At 50.6% G+C, this 17155-nt stretch overlaps 2 protein-coding genes across 3 annotated transcripts in view; one reads left to right on the top strand and one right to left on the bottom strand.

Moving 5' to 3' along the window:
* Positions 1-17155, top strand: part of LOC143989470 (uncharacterized) — a 313492-nt gene that overhangs the window by 164080 nt on the left and 132257 nt on the right. The gene's annotated exons all lie outside the window — the stretch shown is intronic.
* The window catches only part of LOC143989974 (uncharacterized), a 73846-nt gene that overhangs the window by 8017 nt on the left and 48674 nt on the right, over positions 1-17155 (bottom strand). The gene's annotated exons all lie outside the window — the stretch shown is intronic.

Consider the following 17155-nt stretch of genomic DNA (forward strand, 5'->3'; position numbering starts at 1 on the left):
TGATTCCGAGCATGCATGGACTTTTGTGCGTCGGACTTGTGTACACGCGATCGGAAAAAGTCTGACAACAAAAATTTGTTGGCGGAAAATATTGAGAGCCTGATAGCCGACATTTGTTGGCGGAAAGTCTGACAACAAATGTCCGATGGAGCGTACACACGGTCGGATTTTCCGCCAACAAGCTCACATCCAACATTTGTTGTCGAAAAAATCCAATTGTGTGTACGGGGCATTCGATTTTACAGCTTTTTATTCCTTCATGGGGATCCTATGTCATTGCGCTTTATATTAGCGATGGAAGTTTATGAAGACGCTGTGACTGTTACTGTGTCCATTAAAGGCCCGGCTGGGTATTGAGCCGAAAGCACTTGCGATCTCCCATAATAGGAGATCATAGGGAGTCGGTAAGCAGCAGCGAATCTAGTGGTCATCTTTTTTTTTTTTTTGCACATCAGGTTATAATTTTGAAAAAAATAAAATAAAAAATTGTGTGTGTGTGTATATATATATATATATATATATATATATATATATATATATATATATATATATATATATATATATATATATATATATATATATATATATATATATATATATATATATATATATATTTATTTATTTTTTTTTTCAAAATGATATATTTAGAATTTATATTGGCCTAAACTGATGAATAAATTTGTTTTGAATACATATTGTTTGGATATGTATTATAGCAAAAAGTATTGTTTTTTTTCAGAATTATATGTATTTTTTACTTTTTGCTGTAATACATATCCAAAAAATATATATATAAAAAAACGAATTTATTTATTTATCAGTTTATTCAGGCCAATATATATTCTTCTACATCAGTACTTCTAAAAATCGCAATAGGCGTATATTGATTGGTTTGCGCAAGAGTCATCACGTCTACAAACTATGGGATACTATGGGATAGACTTAGGGACTTTTAAATTTATTTTTTTATTGTTTTTACTGGTAATAGCGGCGATTTTTAGCAGGACTGTGACATTGCAGCGGACAAATCTGACCCCAAATGACACTTATTAGGGACCAGTGACATTATTAGATTGATCAGTGATAAAACAATGCACTGATCAATGTATAAATGACACTGGCAGGGAAGGTGTTAATAGTAAAAGGCGATTAAGGGGTTAACTATGTTCCCTGGGTGTGTTCTAACTGCAGGGGGATGGGCTGCCAGGGACATGACAGAGATCAGTGCTCCCGATCACTGGGAACAGAAGATCTGACATGTCCCCTGTCAGATCAGGGATCCGGCCTTGTTTACAAAAGGCAGATCCCCGTTCTGCCTCTGTATACCGCAAACGCGGGTCGGCGGCGGACAGAGTCTGCCAGACCCGCAGACGGGCTCCCGCGGCACGCCCGCTAGATCACATGCATGCACCAACGTAAAATTCTATAAGTGATAAGTGATCTCTGTGGCGGATTCGCCAGAAGATCACTTATAGTGGCAGGAGAGGCCCCCCCCCCCCCCCCCTCTCTAGGGTGTTAGAAAAAAAAAAAGTATAAAACGTTTGGGGGTTCTAAGTAATTTTCTAGCAAAAAAACGTGTTTTTATCTTGCAAACAAACCACAGAAAGAGTTTCAGTCCTTCAGTGGTTAATGTATAGAATGCATTAAGATAAAAAAAAACCTTATGACTTTACAATCACTTTAAGTTTAAAGAACAAGCTGCTCCTTTGTTTAGAAAGTTTGCAGGCCTCTGGTATAGACAGAAGAGATGAGAAGGGGACGCGTCTCTAATAGAGACTGAAGAGAATGTTCCGGCCCCATAAGTAGTAGTGTTGCCAACTGTTCAGGATTTACACGGGCAGTTTGGGTTTTTGAATCACATGTCCGGGTTTCAGTCTGCCCCTGAAACCCAGACACATTTTTCAGACAGGCCTGTGGCTCCACAAGCAACTGAGACAGTCACTCACACAAATCTGTTGCCATCCGGGAGCTGCGGGTTGCTGCCTAGGGACAGGTTCAGCATCACTGGGGGAGGGGGGGGCAGGGCAATGATGTCAGCAAGAGTAATTTGGACACACCCACCTGTTCCCCCACAGCGTGCCCCATTACTACTCTCTTTGGGGCCCCCAAAAGGTGTCCCATGTCTCTTATAATCCAATAGTGCAGGCATCACTAAATGGCGGCCTGCGGTCCGGCCCCCAAGTCAGTGATTGGTTGCAAAGATGAAGAGCGGTACAGGCAACTAATCACCAGCTTGCAGCTTCCGTCCTCCATTCAGACCTGCTGTGCCTCCCGTCTGTGTAAGGTAGGGGAGATGTAATGTGGGAAGGGGGAGAGGCACTGAGTACTGTTATGTGTGGGGGGGGGGGAGTTAAGGCTGAGTACTGTAATGTTGGGAGGAGGGGGGAGGCCGATTGCTGTAAAGAGGGGGGGGGCTATGGACTGTAATGGGGGGCTGATGATAATAATGTGAGGGAGCCAAGTACTATAATGGGGGGGTTTGAGGACAGTAATATAGGGCAGCTGAGGATAGTAATATGGAGCAGCTGAATACTGTATTGGGGGCTGAAGACAATGTGGGGGAGTTAAGGCCGAGTACTGTAATGTCGCCCCCCCCCCCCCCGAGTACTGTAAAGAGGGGGGCTGAGGACTGTAATGTCAGGGGGGGCTGAGGACTGTAATGTCGGGGGGGGGACGGGGGCCCCCCCAGTACTGTAATGTTGGGAGGGGGGGGCTGAGTAATGTAATGGGGCAACTAAGGGCAGTAATGTGGGGGAAATGAATACTGTATGGGGGGGGGGGGGGGCTGAGGATAATAATGTGAGGGAGCCGAGTACCATAATGGGGGCTGAGGTCAGTAATGTGGGGCAGCTGACTACTGTATTGGGGGCTGAAGACAATATGGGAGAAAGGAGCACTGTAATGTGTGTGGGGGAGTTAAGTCTGAGCACTGTAATGTCGGGGGGGGGGGGGGGCTGAGCACTGTAAAGAGGGGGCTGAGTACTGTAATGTCAGGAGGGGGGGCTGAGTACTGTAATATTGGGAGAGGGGCTGAGTACTGTAATAGGGCGACTAAGGGCAGTAATGTGGGGGAACTGAATACTGGATTGGGGGGCTGAGGATAATAACGTGAGGGAGCCGGGTATTATAATGGGGGCTGAGGTCAGTAATAGGGGGGCTGAGGATAGTAATGCAGGGGAGCTGAGTACTTTAATGGGAGTGGGGGTTGAGGACAGTAATGTGGGGCAGCTGAATACTGTATTGGGGGATGAAAACAATGTGGGGGAGCTGAGGACAATATGGGGGATATGAGTACTGTAATGTGGGGGGGGGGGGGGCAGAGGACAGTAATGTGGGGGGGGGGCAGAGGACAGTACTGTTGGAGGGTCTTGATGTCAAGGGGGTATGAGAACGCTACTGTGAAGGGAACTGTGATGTACAGTGGACACTGTGGAACTAATGTCAGGATGGGATTGTGATATGGGGCTCAGTTCAGATATGCGCATAAAGATAATTTAAAAAAAGCGCAGCACCAAGCTATATGGTGTTGCAGGACCATGCGGTTTGGTGCACACGCGTGTGCTAAAGTGTGGCATGTTCCTCTGCAGGTCGGGAACACGTGCAATTTCGCCTGGGTTCCCCATAGGGTTGCCACCTTTTCTTTAAGTCAAACCCGAACACATTAGCGGCACACAGCAATTTTATTTTATTTTATTTTTGTAGTGTGTACTATGCATATATTTTGTTATTAAATAACAGTTCAAATCCCCCATCCTTCACAAAATGTTTTCACATAAGAATTAATAGAATTCTAGGGGGAGGTTTCATTGCATTTTTTCTATTTTTTTGGAGGTGTGGAACACATATCAGTGCTGGCAGCAACCCAACAATGAGTTTATTTACGGAGTTTTTCTCTTTTAACTTAAAAAGTACAGGGAATGCAGATAAGGAGGATCTCTCATCCAATGCAGCACCCCTCCCCTACAGACACCCCATTAGATCAGTCTCTTTATATCAGCACCCCCTCTTAAAGACCTCTGTAAGAGGAAGGGTGGTGCTTATATAAGGTGATTCTGATATAATGGGGGGGTTTAAGAGGGGGTGCTGATATAAAGAGACTTTGATCTAATGGGGTATCTGTAGGGGAGGGGTGCTGCCTGGTGATCCAATGATTAGCAGCCAGCACCCATTAGAGACCCTCATTACCTCATAGTCCCCTTCTAACAGTGCCCCCTCCTTCCTTCAGAGATCTCCTTTAGATGAGAGATCCCCTTTGCAGGGCCGCTGTTAGAAATCTTGGGGCCCCACTGCCAAACTGACGAGGCCCCTTCGACCCCACCCCTGGCCTTGCTCCCAAACGCACAAAGTGCAGAATTCAGGGGTGCGCTGTGTACAGAGTTGAGAAGTGCGTTACACACGGACTGCAGAGTTTGAACAGTGCGCTGAGAACAGAGTACAGTGTTGAGGTGTGCACTATGTACAAAGTAAAGAATTCAGCGCTCTGCTACTTACAGAGCGCAGGGTTGAGGAGTGCCTCACTCTCAGAGCGCCGGGGGGCGTCAGGAGTGCCTCGCTCTCAGAGCGCGGGGGTTCAGGAGTTCTTTACATTCAGAGCGCGGGGGCTCAGGAGTTCTTTACATTCAGAGCGCGGGGGTTCAGGAGTGTCTTACATTCAGAGCGCGGGGGTTCAGGAGTGTCTTACATTCAGAGCGCGGAGGGGCTCAGGAGTGCGTCGCTCTCGGAGCGCGGAGGGGCTCAGGAGTGCGTCGCTCTCGGAGCGCGGAGGGGCTCAGGAGTGCGTCGCTCTCGGAGCGCGGAGGGGCTCAGGAGTGCGTCGCTCTCGGAGCGCGGAGGGGCTCAGGAGTGCGTCGCTCTCGGAGCGCGGAGGGGCTCAGGAGTGCGTCGCTCTCGGAGCGCGGAGGGGCTCAGGAGTGCGTCGCTCTCGGAGCGCGGAGGGGCTCAGGAGTGCGTCGCTCTCGGAGCGCGGAGGGGCTCAGGAGTGCGTCGCTCTCGGAGCGCGGAGGGGCTCAGGAGTGCGTCGCTCTCGGAGCGCGGAGGGGCTCAGGAGTGCGTCGCTCTCGGAGCGCGGAGGGGCTCAGGAGTGCGTCGCTCTCGGAGCGCGGAGGGGCTCAGGAGTGCGTCGCTCTCGGAGCGCGGAGGGGCTCAGGAGTGCGTCGCTCTCGGAGCGCGGAGGGGCTCAGGAGTGCGTCGCTCTCGGAGCGCGGAGGGGCTCAGGAGTGCGTCGCTCTCGGAGCGCGGAGGGGCTCAGGAGTGCGTCGCTCTCGGAGCGCGGAGGGGCTCAGGAGTGCGTCGCTCTCGGAGAGCGGAGGGGCTCAGGAGTGCGTCGCTCTCGGAGAGCGGAGGGGCTCAGGAGTGCGTCGCTCTCGGAGAGCGGAGGGGCTCAGGAGTGCGTCGCTCTCGGAGCGCGGAGGGGCTCAGGAGTGCGTCGCTCTCGGAGCGCGGAGGGGCTCAGGAGTGCGTCGCTCTCGGAGCGCGGAGAGGCTCAGGAGTGCGTCGCTCTCGGAGCGCGGAGGGGCTCAGGAGTGCGTCGCTCTCGGAGCGCGGAGGGGCTCAGGAGTGCGTCGCTCTCGGAGCGCGGAGGGGCTCAGGTGTGCGTCGCTCTCGGAGCGCGGAGGGGCTCAGGAGTGCGTCGCTCTCGGAGCGCGGAGGGGCTCAGGAGTGCGTCGCTCTCGGAGCGCGGAGGGGCTCAGGAGTGCGTCGCTCTCGGAGCGCGGAGGGGCTCAGGAGTGCGTCGCTCTCGGAGCGCGGAGGGGCTCAGGAGTGCGTCGCTCTCGGAGCGCGGAGGGGCTCAGGAGTGCGTCGCTCTCGGAGCGCGGAGGGGCTCAGGAGTGCGTCGCTCTCGGAGCGCGGAGGGGCTCAGGAGTGCGTCGCTCTCGGAGCGCGGAGGGGCTCAGGTGTGCGTCGCTCTCGGAGCGCGGAGGGGCTCAGGAGTGCGTCGCTCTCGGAGCGCGGAGGGGCTCAGGAGTGCGTCGCTCTCGGAGCGCGGAGGGGCTCAGGAGTGCGTCGCTCTCGGAGCGCGGAGGGGCTCAGGAGTGCGTCGCTCTCGGAGCGCGGAGGGGCTCAGGAGTGCGTCGCTCTCGGAGCGCGGAGGGGCTCAGGAGTGCGTCGCTCTCGGAGCGCGGGGGGCTCAGGAGTGCGTCACTCTCAGAGTGCGGGGGGCTCAGGTGTGCGTCACTCTCAGAGCGCGGGGGTTCAGGAGTGCCTTACATTCAGAGCGCGGGGGCTCAGGAGTGCCTGGGTATAAATAGAAAATAAGATCTTATTACCTCCTCTACTGCCACTTCCAGTGAGGTCTTCTCTCTACTTCCTCCCGACTCACCTCTCACCTATTTAAACCTGACATCACTTCCTGTCTGCATTCCATAGAGACTTCCTGCCTGGATAAAAGTGAGATTACCATCTTGTGGAGCTCAGAGGAACTGCAGCCCAGAGAAACGTCTAATAGCGTGAACACGGACTTGTGCTTTGTGTGTATGTACTGTATATATCCTTATCCACCTCAATACAGGGCACTTAACCCCCTTCCTGCCCTGGCCAATTTTCAGCGCTGTTTAAATGACAATTGCACGGTCATGCTATACTGTACCCAAACAGAATTTTTATCATTTTGTTCCCACAAATACAGCTTTCTTTTGGTGGTATTTGATCACCTCTGCAGTTTTTATTTTTTGCTAAACAAATAAAAAATACCTAAAATTTTGAAAAAAAAAATAGTTTTTCTTTTGTTTCTGTTCGAAAATTTTGTAAATAAGTACGTTTTCTCCTTCGCTGATGGGCACTGATAAGGCATAGTTGCCAACTGTCCCGAATTTCCCGGGATATTCCCTTGTCCCGAATTAATTTTGTCCCGGGAAATTCGGTTTGTCCCGTTAACCTCGCTGCCGGCCGCTAGAGGCCGCCATTTTAAAGAAGACCAGAAGCTGGTCTATAGAGATGCTGCAGCACCGCCCACCCCCGCTGCCAGTGTCTATGGAAGGTGGGCGGCGCCGCAGTTCAAACTCTTTCCGCGCGGCAACAACGGTCACGGCGTCTGGAGGATGTCGGGGCCAGTCAGGGTAAGTCGGGAGGATGTCGGGGGCCAGTCAGAGTGAGTCTGTAGGATGTCGGGGGCCAGTCAGAGTCTGGGGGATGTCCCCGTTTCCTGATTACTCTGTGACAGTCCACAATCAAAGAGCCAGTTATCAGCGTGTCAAGCAGAAACTCTGGGAGCATGATATCCAATACTCCATGGTGTTCCCTGCTACCCTCCGGCTTACCCATCAAGGGAGGGTTCACTGATTTGTGTTTCTCTTCCTGTCCTTTCCCCTTGTCCTTTTATTTTCCCTTACCAAGGCTCTGTTAAGCGACAGTTTGGTCGACCATACACCTCTCCTGTGGGAGAGTAACTGGTCCTCATCTACTGAGCCTATAGTGGCCACCTCATCCCTTTAAACCAGAACACCTTTGAATTACACGGGTTCTGAGGCAAATTAAATGCAGACAAGGCACAAAGTGAGTTTTATTACCACCTTAATCAGCCACAGAACCTGTGTGATTCATATGTGTTCGGGTTTAAAGGGATGAGGTGGCAACTCTAACTGCGCCGGCCCGAGCTGCAGTGGGGTGAACTACTCTACCCCTCAATTTTTTTGTTGAACACTGACTATTTTGTTTTTCTGAATTTTTTTTTTGTGTTTTCTGTTGTCGGCCATGTGCCCCATGCATGGTACAAATTCAGGGTATAGACCCACTCCCGTTCTTTGGAGCTGGGCAGGGGTTAAGCTACCCTTATTGGGTAATGATTATGCTATTCTACATAGTTTTGCTTTTGTGTGTATGTTGTATGTGTGGATGTATGTTTGTGCGCCACTGTGACCCTCTAGACCATCTGTAGCTGTGACCGGAGTTGGGGATACTTATTTGTGTGCTCCTCCTTCCCTCTTCCTTCCTGCCCTGTGGGTTTTAATGTCTTCCCTATGTCCACGATAAATATTTGTTTGTGGAATGTTGAACTCTAAATTTAAAAGAGCATCTGTATTTGAGGTCCTGAAGCAGCATAAACCACATGTCTTGTGTCTGCAGGAAACTCATCTCATAGGTTCTACTATTTTGGCCCTGAAAAAACATTGGGTGGCTCATAATTACCACTCTACCTATTCTAACTATGCCCACGGGGTTGCGATTCTAATTCGTAAAGGGATAGGATATCATTCTCCTTTCAAGTTATTTTGGACCCTAAGGGGCAGTATATTATTTTACATGTGACTATATATGGAATTCCCCTCCTGTTGGTCACGGTCTACTTGCCCCCTCCGGTCACGGCTGCAGTGTTCCCGGAACTGAGTGTGCATTTTTCCTCATTGCCTAGCATTGCCTATGCTCATTCTTGGGGATTTTAATTCTGTGTTGCAGCCTGAATTAGATAGGTTGAAGCCTCTACAATCTGAATCTTAATTGTGTAGCGTGTGGTGCAATACCTATGGATATGTGGATCTATGGCGCTGGAAATATCCCAGGGACAAGGTCTTCTCCTGCCAGTCCAGGTCTTATGCTGCCCTCTACAGATTGGAGTATGCAGTGGCCATGGATGACCATTTGCCCTATGCTCAGTCCATAGCATATCTGTCACAGACTGTGTCTGACCATTCCATAGTACAGGTCGGTTTGACTTTGGGACACAGACCCTCATTTAGGGCTTGGAGACTCAGCCCTCTCTGGATCTCCACACCGGAAATACTCCAGTCCATTCCAACTGACATGGCCAACTACTGGTCCTCTAATTCTAACTCTGCGGCTGTGGGGGCCCTGTCTGAGATGCCTTTAAGGCGGTGGTTAGGGGTTCCTATAGCTCACGTATTAAACACTATATATCCGTTGGGCAGGCCACGCAGGAGGCTCTCCAAAAAGTACTGAATGAGGCACGCCACCATCACATGGGTAACCCTTCCTCTGAAACTCGTGGTATGCTGACGGACGCTCATAGGGTGCTGCAGCTTCATATGGTGGATTTGATTAGGAAGCAACAATTGTACCTCTCTGCTCGTATTCACGAGCATGGGGGGAAAAACAGTAGTCTTCTTGCGCATCTCGCCCACACAGACTTTCAGGACAGTTCGATTGCTGAAATTCAACTCACAGATGGGTCAACTACCTCTGACGGATTGACTATTAACCAAACCTTTGCAGAATTCTATAGCAGGTTATATGAGTATAAGACTGCACCTCCCGAACAAGCCTTTATGGGTTTCTTTGAATTACTTGACTTCCCAGCACTTAGTGCCCTGCAGCACCTCCTCTTAAATAAACCTATCACGTTAGAGGAGGTAACTACTGCTATACATCTATTACCGCTGTGGAGATGCGACCCCATGTCACAGGTGCATATAAGCAGTATATGCCTGATTTTTGGCAGGAATACTCAGGGCCGTCTTTAATGTTGATTGGACCCTGGACAAAGATTTTATTGGGCCCCCACACCCCCTCATTGAAATTCATTCTCCACCTGCTCTGAGACATACAATAAAAAGCTGCTAGATCTAAAATCAGTTTACTATAGCAGATCAGGCAGCAATTGCAATTGGTTACCAGAGGTTACAGCATATCATTACTGCTTACTGACTGGTTGCTAGAGGTTACAGCACACATCACAGCTCAGTGATTAGTTGCTAGAGGTTACAGCAAATGATTTCTGCTTGTTAATTGGTTGCTAGAGATTACTGTACAGTATTACTGCTCACTGACTTGCTGCTAAAGGTTACAACACATCATCTCCTCACTGCAGGGGGCCATGATATACATATGAATGCCCCCTTTATTTACATATCTATGCCGCCGACAGCAGCTATTTACTTATGAATGCCACTGCTATTTACATATAAATGCCGTTTATTTACATGTAAACACAGGGTCTGCAGGTGAGTCATCTGTACACAACAATAAGGCAGAGCTGGACAACATTAATACCAGTACTTCTCACTGAGATATTGGGACACAGCATAGGACTAAAACTTCAAAGGACAAGGGAATTTAAACTGGGATAGTTGGCAAGTATGAGGCAGCTGCTTTGGGCCCCACAAAATGACAGGGCCCAGGGCAGCTGCCCCTTTTGCCCTGCCTTAAAGACGGCCCTGGGAATATTAATTGCACACCTGTGGGCTGGGTTCATAAACATGGCAGGAAAAGAAGTCAGTGCTCAGACTTGGAGACAGCGCCGCCCGGCAGACAGGAAGTCTGGCCAGGAGGCAGTGGCGTAACTAGAACCTTCAGGGCCCGAATGCAAGAAACCATGAAGGGCCCCCCTGAACCCCAGCCAGGGCCCTTCCCTCCGAGTCCGGCGATGGAACTCTGGGGCGTGGTCACAGGTATGACCTTTGTGAGCCCTGTAGTTCCACCACTGGTATCAGTAGTTTTTATTTTATTTAATTTTTTTACATTTTTAGGTGCCCCATTGGGGGACTGTCCCTAGGCAGGATGGGGTGCCTGTCCTCAGAAGAGATGAGGTCCTTTTCTCCAGGACAGATGAAGTTACTGCCCCCAGGTGAGAAGGGGTCCCTGTCCCCATGGGAGGTGGGGGTCCCTGTCCCCACGTGAGAAGGGGTCCCTGTCCCCAGGGGGAGATGGAGGGGGTATGTGTGTGGGGGATGGGGTCCTCTCACTCACCATGACCAAGCTGTAGGCCGTGCACTCATCCATGTTGGCCTGGGCTCCATCCAGTGTGCTAGACGGGCGATCAGCATATCTCCCAGAAAGACCTTTCATCATCTGTGTATGACGGGGGAGGAGGGGGGCTGGCAGACAAGCCTGCAGTGTCCTCCGGGGGGCTCTCATAGGGCTGCACTGCATCTGTGTGCTTAAAGTTTGTTTACCCGGGAGAAGTATGCAGTGCAGTGTGGGCCGGACTCAGGGGGGACGGGACTCTGGCTGGGGAGAACAGACATCGGACTGAGTGGCAATGCATGGTGCAGGAGAGGGATACTCTGAGGAGCCGGCCGAGGACACAGGTTATGCGGGGAATGCACAACTAAAGAGCAGCCAGGGCAATAGTCAAGTATGGAGCTCTGCTAGTCACCCTCCACCTCCAGCCACCCGTGTGCATGGTGCACTGGTACCCCTAGCTGCCTATGCTGCTGCCGGCCATATGTAGAGGGGGCTGCATGGGCCCCCTGCATCTCAGGGCCCGGTTGCGGTCGCGACTGCTGCACCCCCTATAGTTACTCCCCTGCCAGGAGGGTTTCAGTAGGAGACGGCTCCAGAAGAAACAGACAGGAGGTCTCGGAGTCTAAGACTGCAGGTGACAGTCTGTGTGGATGTCTGAAGCAGGCAGGTGTAGCCTGTGACTAAAGCAGCACGAAGCTGACAGTGAGTAAGCCAGGAAGCTATCGTTTGCTTATACAGTGATGGTGGAACCCCTTGCGAGGGAAGATTACTATTTGTTTGAACTTTTTCGTTTCCTTTAAATAAAAGTGGGCTGCCATGCCCTAAAAACGTAAGTCTGGAGTGGCACGTTTCTGGAAAATTGCATGCACCACTTGAACCTAATCACCCCAGAGGTGCCACCCCCCCTCCCGCCACCCTCCCGTGCCCTCCGCCACTTACCGGAGCCGTCGGTAGCGGCGGATGCGATCGGGTCCTTTCGCTAGCTGGGTATTGAGACGAGTGAGGCTAAGATGGCCCCCACTCGTCTCTACACCATATGAGGGGGGAAGCGACATCAAAGCGTCACTTTCACCCATACCTCTTAACCACTTGAGACCTGCGCTATAGCCGAATGACGGCTACAGCGTGGACCTCCTTTGCCGGGACTACGTCTATTGACGTCGTCCCGTGCACGAGCACGAGCGCGGCGCGCTCTGTGATCGGCGAGTCTATGAGACTCGCCTGATCACTGATCCGAGCAAGGGGTCGATCCCGACCCCTTACCACGTGATCAGCTGTCAGCCAATGACAGCTGATCATGTGATACAACGGAGCCGGTAATTGGCTATTATTCCTTTCAGCGCGAGGAGAAAAAAAAAGAGCCGATCACCAGCGGCCGTGATCGGGACATCAGTCCCGATCACGGCCAGCCCTGCCAGTGCCCACCTGCCCCCTGCCAGTGCCACCTCATTAAAAAATAAGTGCCCCCCGTCAGTGCCACCCATAGTGCCACCCAGCAATGCCCACAGTGCCACCCAGCAGTGCCCACAATCTGCCTCAACAACGGTGCTGCACCCCAGTGCCACATATCCGTGCCCATCAGTGTCATCTACCAGTGCCCATCGGTGCCCATCAGTGCCCAGCAGTGCCACCTATCAGAGCCACCGATCAGTGCCACCTATCAGTGCCCATCAGTCCCATCTATCAGTGCCCCTTAGTGCCACCCATCCGTGCCATCTTATCTGTGCCCATCTTTGCCCATCAGTGCCGCCTTATCTATGCCCATCAGTACTGCCTTATCTGTGCCTATCGGTGCCACCTTATCTGTGCCTATTAGTGCCCACCAATGCAGCCTATCAGTGCCGCCTCATCAGCGCACTTCAATGAAGGAGAAAAATGACCTGTTTGCAAAATTTTATAACAAACTATTAAACATGATTTTTTTTTTTTTTTTTTTAATAAAACTCCGAGCTGTAATTAAATACCACCAAAAGAAAGCTCTATTTGTGGGAAACAAATGATAAAAATTTCATTTGGGTACAGTGTTGTATGCCCGCGCAATTGTCATTCAAAGTGCATCAGCGCTGAAAGCTGAAAATTGGTCTGGGCATGAGGGGGGTTTAAGTGCCCAGTAAGCAAGTGGTTAAAGGTATATTTTTTTTAATGTCATTTTTTCAAATGACATTTTTTTTAATTTTATTTTTTATTGCATTTAAGTCCAAATATGAGATCTGAGGACTTTTTGACCCCAGATCTCATATTTAAGAGGACCTGTCATGCTTTTTTCTATTACAAGGAATGTTTACATTCCTTGTAATAGGAATAAAAGTGATCCATTATTTTTTTTTAAACAGTGTAAAAATAAATCAAATCAATTAAAATAAATAATAAAAAATAAAGGTTTTTAAAAACACGGCGAGCTTGTGCGCAGAAGCGAGTGCAAACGTGAGTAGCGCCCGCATATGAAAATGGTAGTCAAACCACACATGTGAGGTATCGCCACGATCGGTAGAGCAAGAGCAATAATTCTAGCCCTAGACCTCCTCTGTAACGCAAAAAATGCAACCTGTAGAATATTTTAAATGTCGCTTATGGAGATTTTTGAGGCTAAAAGTTTGACGCCATTCCACAAGCGGGCGCAATTTTGAAGCGTGACATGTTGGGTATCAATTTACTCGGCGTAACATTATCTTTCACAATATAAAAAAATTGGGCTAATTTTACTGTTATCTTATTTTTTTATTCAAAAAAGTGATTTTTTTCCAAAAAAAGTGCACTTGAAAGACCGCTGCGCAAATACGGTGTGAAAAAAAGTATTGCAATGACCGCCATTTTATTCTCTAGGGTGTTAGAAAAAAAAACAATATAAAATGTTTGAGGGTTCTAAGTAATTTTCTAGCAAAAAAATAGGATTTTTTGTACTCACCGTAAAATCCTTTTCTCTGTAATTCACCGACCGGCACAGCTCCTCTCTGTAACTAAATGGGTTTTATACAGGGCTCAAGTCCTGCGGGAATGCATGGAAACGGAGTTCCTGTACTTTTTCCACAACAGGAACTCCGTTCCCATTAGCAGCCACGTCTTGCATATGCCTGAGTAACTGGATGCTAGGGTGAGCAGCGCCTCCGAGAGAGAGCAACCAGCCACAAACACCACACCAGACAGAGCCATACTTACTGCTGGTAAGGATCCAGCCTGTGCCCACTGCCCAGTCAGTGCCAGACAGTCCCAGGGCAGAACCCGACTACTCCCGCAGCCGCTGTAGCACATTGCCAGCAGTACAGCCCAACTCTGAGCTGCCAGACTTCTCCAGTTCAACTTCTCCTCTCCTGAGCTGAGCCTCTGAGTCCTCCCGCCCACGAGGTCCGCCGCGAGTTTGCCGCCCGCCAGAGTCATTGACAAACTTCCAGGTTAGTGTGTTACACACACTTTGTTAATTATAGCGAGCATGCTCTCCCTCCGTTCTGCTGCTGTCCCCCACTCCCCCTCCATTCTGCTGCTGTGTCCCCCACTCCCCCTCCGTTCTGCTGCTGTCCCCCACTCCCCCTCCATTCTGCTGCTGTGTCCCCCACTCCCCCTCCATTCTGCTGCTGTCCCCCACTCCCCCTCCATTCTGCTGCTGTGTCCCCTACTCCCCCTCCGTTCTGCTGCTGTCCCCCACTCCCCCTCCGTTCTGCTGCTGTGTCCCCCACTCCCCCTCCATTCTGCTGCTGTCCCCCACTCCCCCTCCGTTCTGCTGCTGTGTCCCCCACTCCCCCTCCGTTCTGCTGCTGCCCCCCACTCCCCCTCCATTCTGCTGCTGTGTCCCCCACTCCCCCTCCTTCTGCTGCTGTCCCCCACTCCCCCTCCTTCTGCTGCTGTCCCCCACTCCCCCTCCATTCTGCTGCTGTGTCCCCCACTCCCCCTCCGTTCTGCTGCTGTCCCCCACTCCCCCTCCATTCTGCTGCTGTCCCCCACTCCCCCTCCGTTCTGCTACTGTCCCCCTCCGTTCTGCTGTCCCCCTCCGTTATGCTGTCCCCTCCTTTCTTGTAGTGATTATTCTGTTAGTTTGACAAGTTAACTTATTTTGTTTTTGTAAACTGGCACTTTACAATAAATGTTGCACTGTATTTTCTGTGAAATATATATGCATATGAGCGTATCATTTTTTTTTTTGGTGGGGGAGTGGATCTTGGGTGGGAGTTCCCACACTTTTTTCCCCAGGACTTGACCCCTGGTTGTATAGCCTGCCATTAGGAGAAACTAGGCAAAATTGTTACACAATACACAGAACTTTAATCTTGCCCCAGGGGGTGGACCCTGTGCTATCAACCCTCCTCCTGCTCCCAGCAGCCTCAGTATGTCAACAAGCAGTATAACGTAGAAAAAAGGAGGGGCGGGTGCTGTGTCGGTCGGTGAATTACAGAGAAAAGGATTTTACGGTGAGTACAAAAATCCTATTTTCTCTTATATTCACCGACCGACACAGCTCCTCTCTGTAACTAAATGGGACGTCCCCAAGCAGTGCCAAACGAGGGGTGGGAAAAAACAGCATTAAAACTTCATCCACCATGGCAAGTGGGAACTAGTGAAACTAAACCCACAAAAAAAAAAAACACAGCAGTATGTGGAAAGCTTCACCACATAATCGGGCACCCTCAACAGGAGTGATCCCCAAGACCGCAACATTGCGGAAGTAATGCAACAGTGCATTAACGAAAACAGTACTGTGTTTTTATCAAAAAAACAGGAAAAAACTCAATAGCAACTACACGGCCGCCTGCAAAACTTTGCGGCCAAAACCAGCATCAGCCGATGCACTGACGTCTACCTTGTAGAACTTGGTAAACATATGGATGCTGCCTTACACACCTGAGCGACAGACGCTTGGTGCCGGAAGGCCCAAGACATTCCGATTGCTCTTGTAGAGTGGGCCGTGACTGGAAAGGGAGGCACCTGCCCCTTCAAGGCGTGGGCTTGGACTACAATCTGTCTGATCCACCTGGAAATGGTGGCTGACGAGACCACCATGCCCTTCTTAGGACCAGCCACCGAAACAAACAGTGAGTCTGACTTCCGAAAAGAAGCTGTGACAGACAAGTACACCTTCAGAGCCCTAACCAGATTAAGCGCGTGAAGGGCCACCTCCTTGGGGTGCTTCGGCTCCGTTCTGCTACTGTCCCCCTCCGTTCTGCTGTCCCCCTCCGTTATGCTGTCCCCTCCTTTCTTGTGGTGATTATTCTGTTAGTTTGACAAGTTAACTTATTTTGTTTTTGTAAACTGGCACTTTACAATAAATGTTGCACTGTATTTTCTGTGAAATATATATGCATATGAGCGTATCATTTTTTTTTTTTTGGTGGGGGAGTGGATCTTGGGTGGGAGTTCCCACACTTTTTTCCCAAGGACTTGACCCCTGCTTCCAAGTACGATGGTATATCTTCCTGGAAGAAGAAGATTTCCGTGCCCTCAGCATAGTTGGAATCACTGAGTCCAACAGACCCCGGTTCCTTAATACCTGGCTTTCAACAGCCAGGCCGTTAAAGCCAGCGATGGTAAAGCAGGGTGAGAGATTGGACCTTGAGATAGGAGGTCCTCTCGCAACGGCAGTCGCCAGGGAGCATCTGCCACCAGGCGCACCAGGTCTGCATACCAGGCCCACTGAGGCCAATCTGGGGAAATCAGGATTACTGGAAACCCCTCGGCTTCCAGTCTGCGAAGCAGACGTGGCAACAGTTTTAGCGGAGGAAAGGCGTAGATCAGCTGGTACTGATCTCACTGAGCCACCAGCGCGTATGACGCGTCTGCCCACGGATCTCTGGTCCTAGACACGAATCTCGGTACCTTCCGATTGAGACGGGAGGTCAGTAGATCCACATCTGGTGTGCCCCACCTCAGGCACAGCGGCCTGAACACCTCCGGATGCAATGCCCACTCTCCTGGGTCCAGCATCCGTGGACTCAGATAGTCCGCCTGCCAATTTTCCCCCACTGGGATGTAAATGGCCGATAGGGCCGGTACATGTTGGTCTGCCCACCGAAGTATATGAGCGATCTCCCGAGCAGTGGCTGAGCTTCTTGTTCCTCCTTGGTGATTTATGTACGCCACAGCCGTGGCGTTGTCTGACTGTATTCTGATCGGACGCCCTTGAAGCCTCATCGACCATGTGTGGAGACACAGCCTGATCACTCTCAATTCAAGCAGATTGATCGGCAACTTGGATTCCTCCATCGACCAGAGGCCCTGAGCCGACTGAATCCCCATCACTCCACCCCAGCCGGACAGACTGGCATCCGTAGTGATCACCGTCCATGTCAGAGGACGAACGATTTTCCTGACTGAACCACCGGGGACCTAAACCACCAGATCAGGGAGTCCCTGACTGGTTGGCTCAACTGGATCTGCCAATCCAGGGACAACAGCGATTTGTCCCACTTCGTCAGAATCTCCTTCTGCAGGAATCTTGTGTGGAACTGGGCATAAGGTACCGCCTCGAAGGAGGCCACCATGAGCCCCAGCACTCACGTGCAAAAGCGGAGTGATGACCACTTGCGGCTCATCA

The sequence above is a fragment of the Lithobates pipiens genome, unplaced genomic scaffold (assembly GCF_037356315.1).
Source record: "Lithobates pipiens isolate NorthernLeopardFrog02 unplaced genomic scaffold, aLitPip1_a1.2 Scaffold_18, whole genome shotgun sequence".
NCBI classification, from domain to species: Eukaryota; Metazoa; Chordata; class Amphibia; order Anura; family Ranidae; genus Lithobates; species Lithobates pipiens.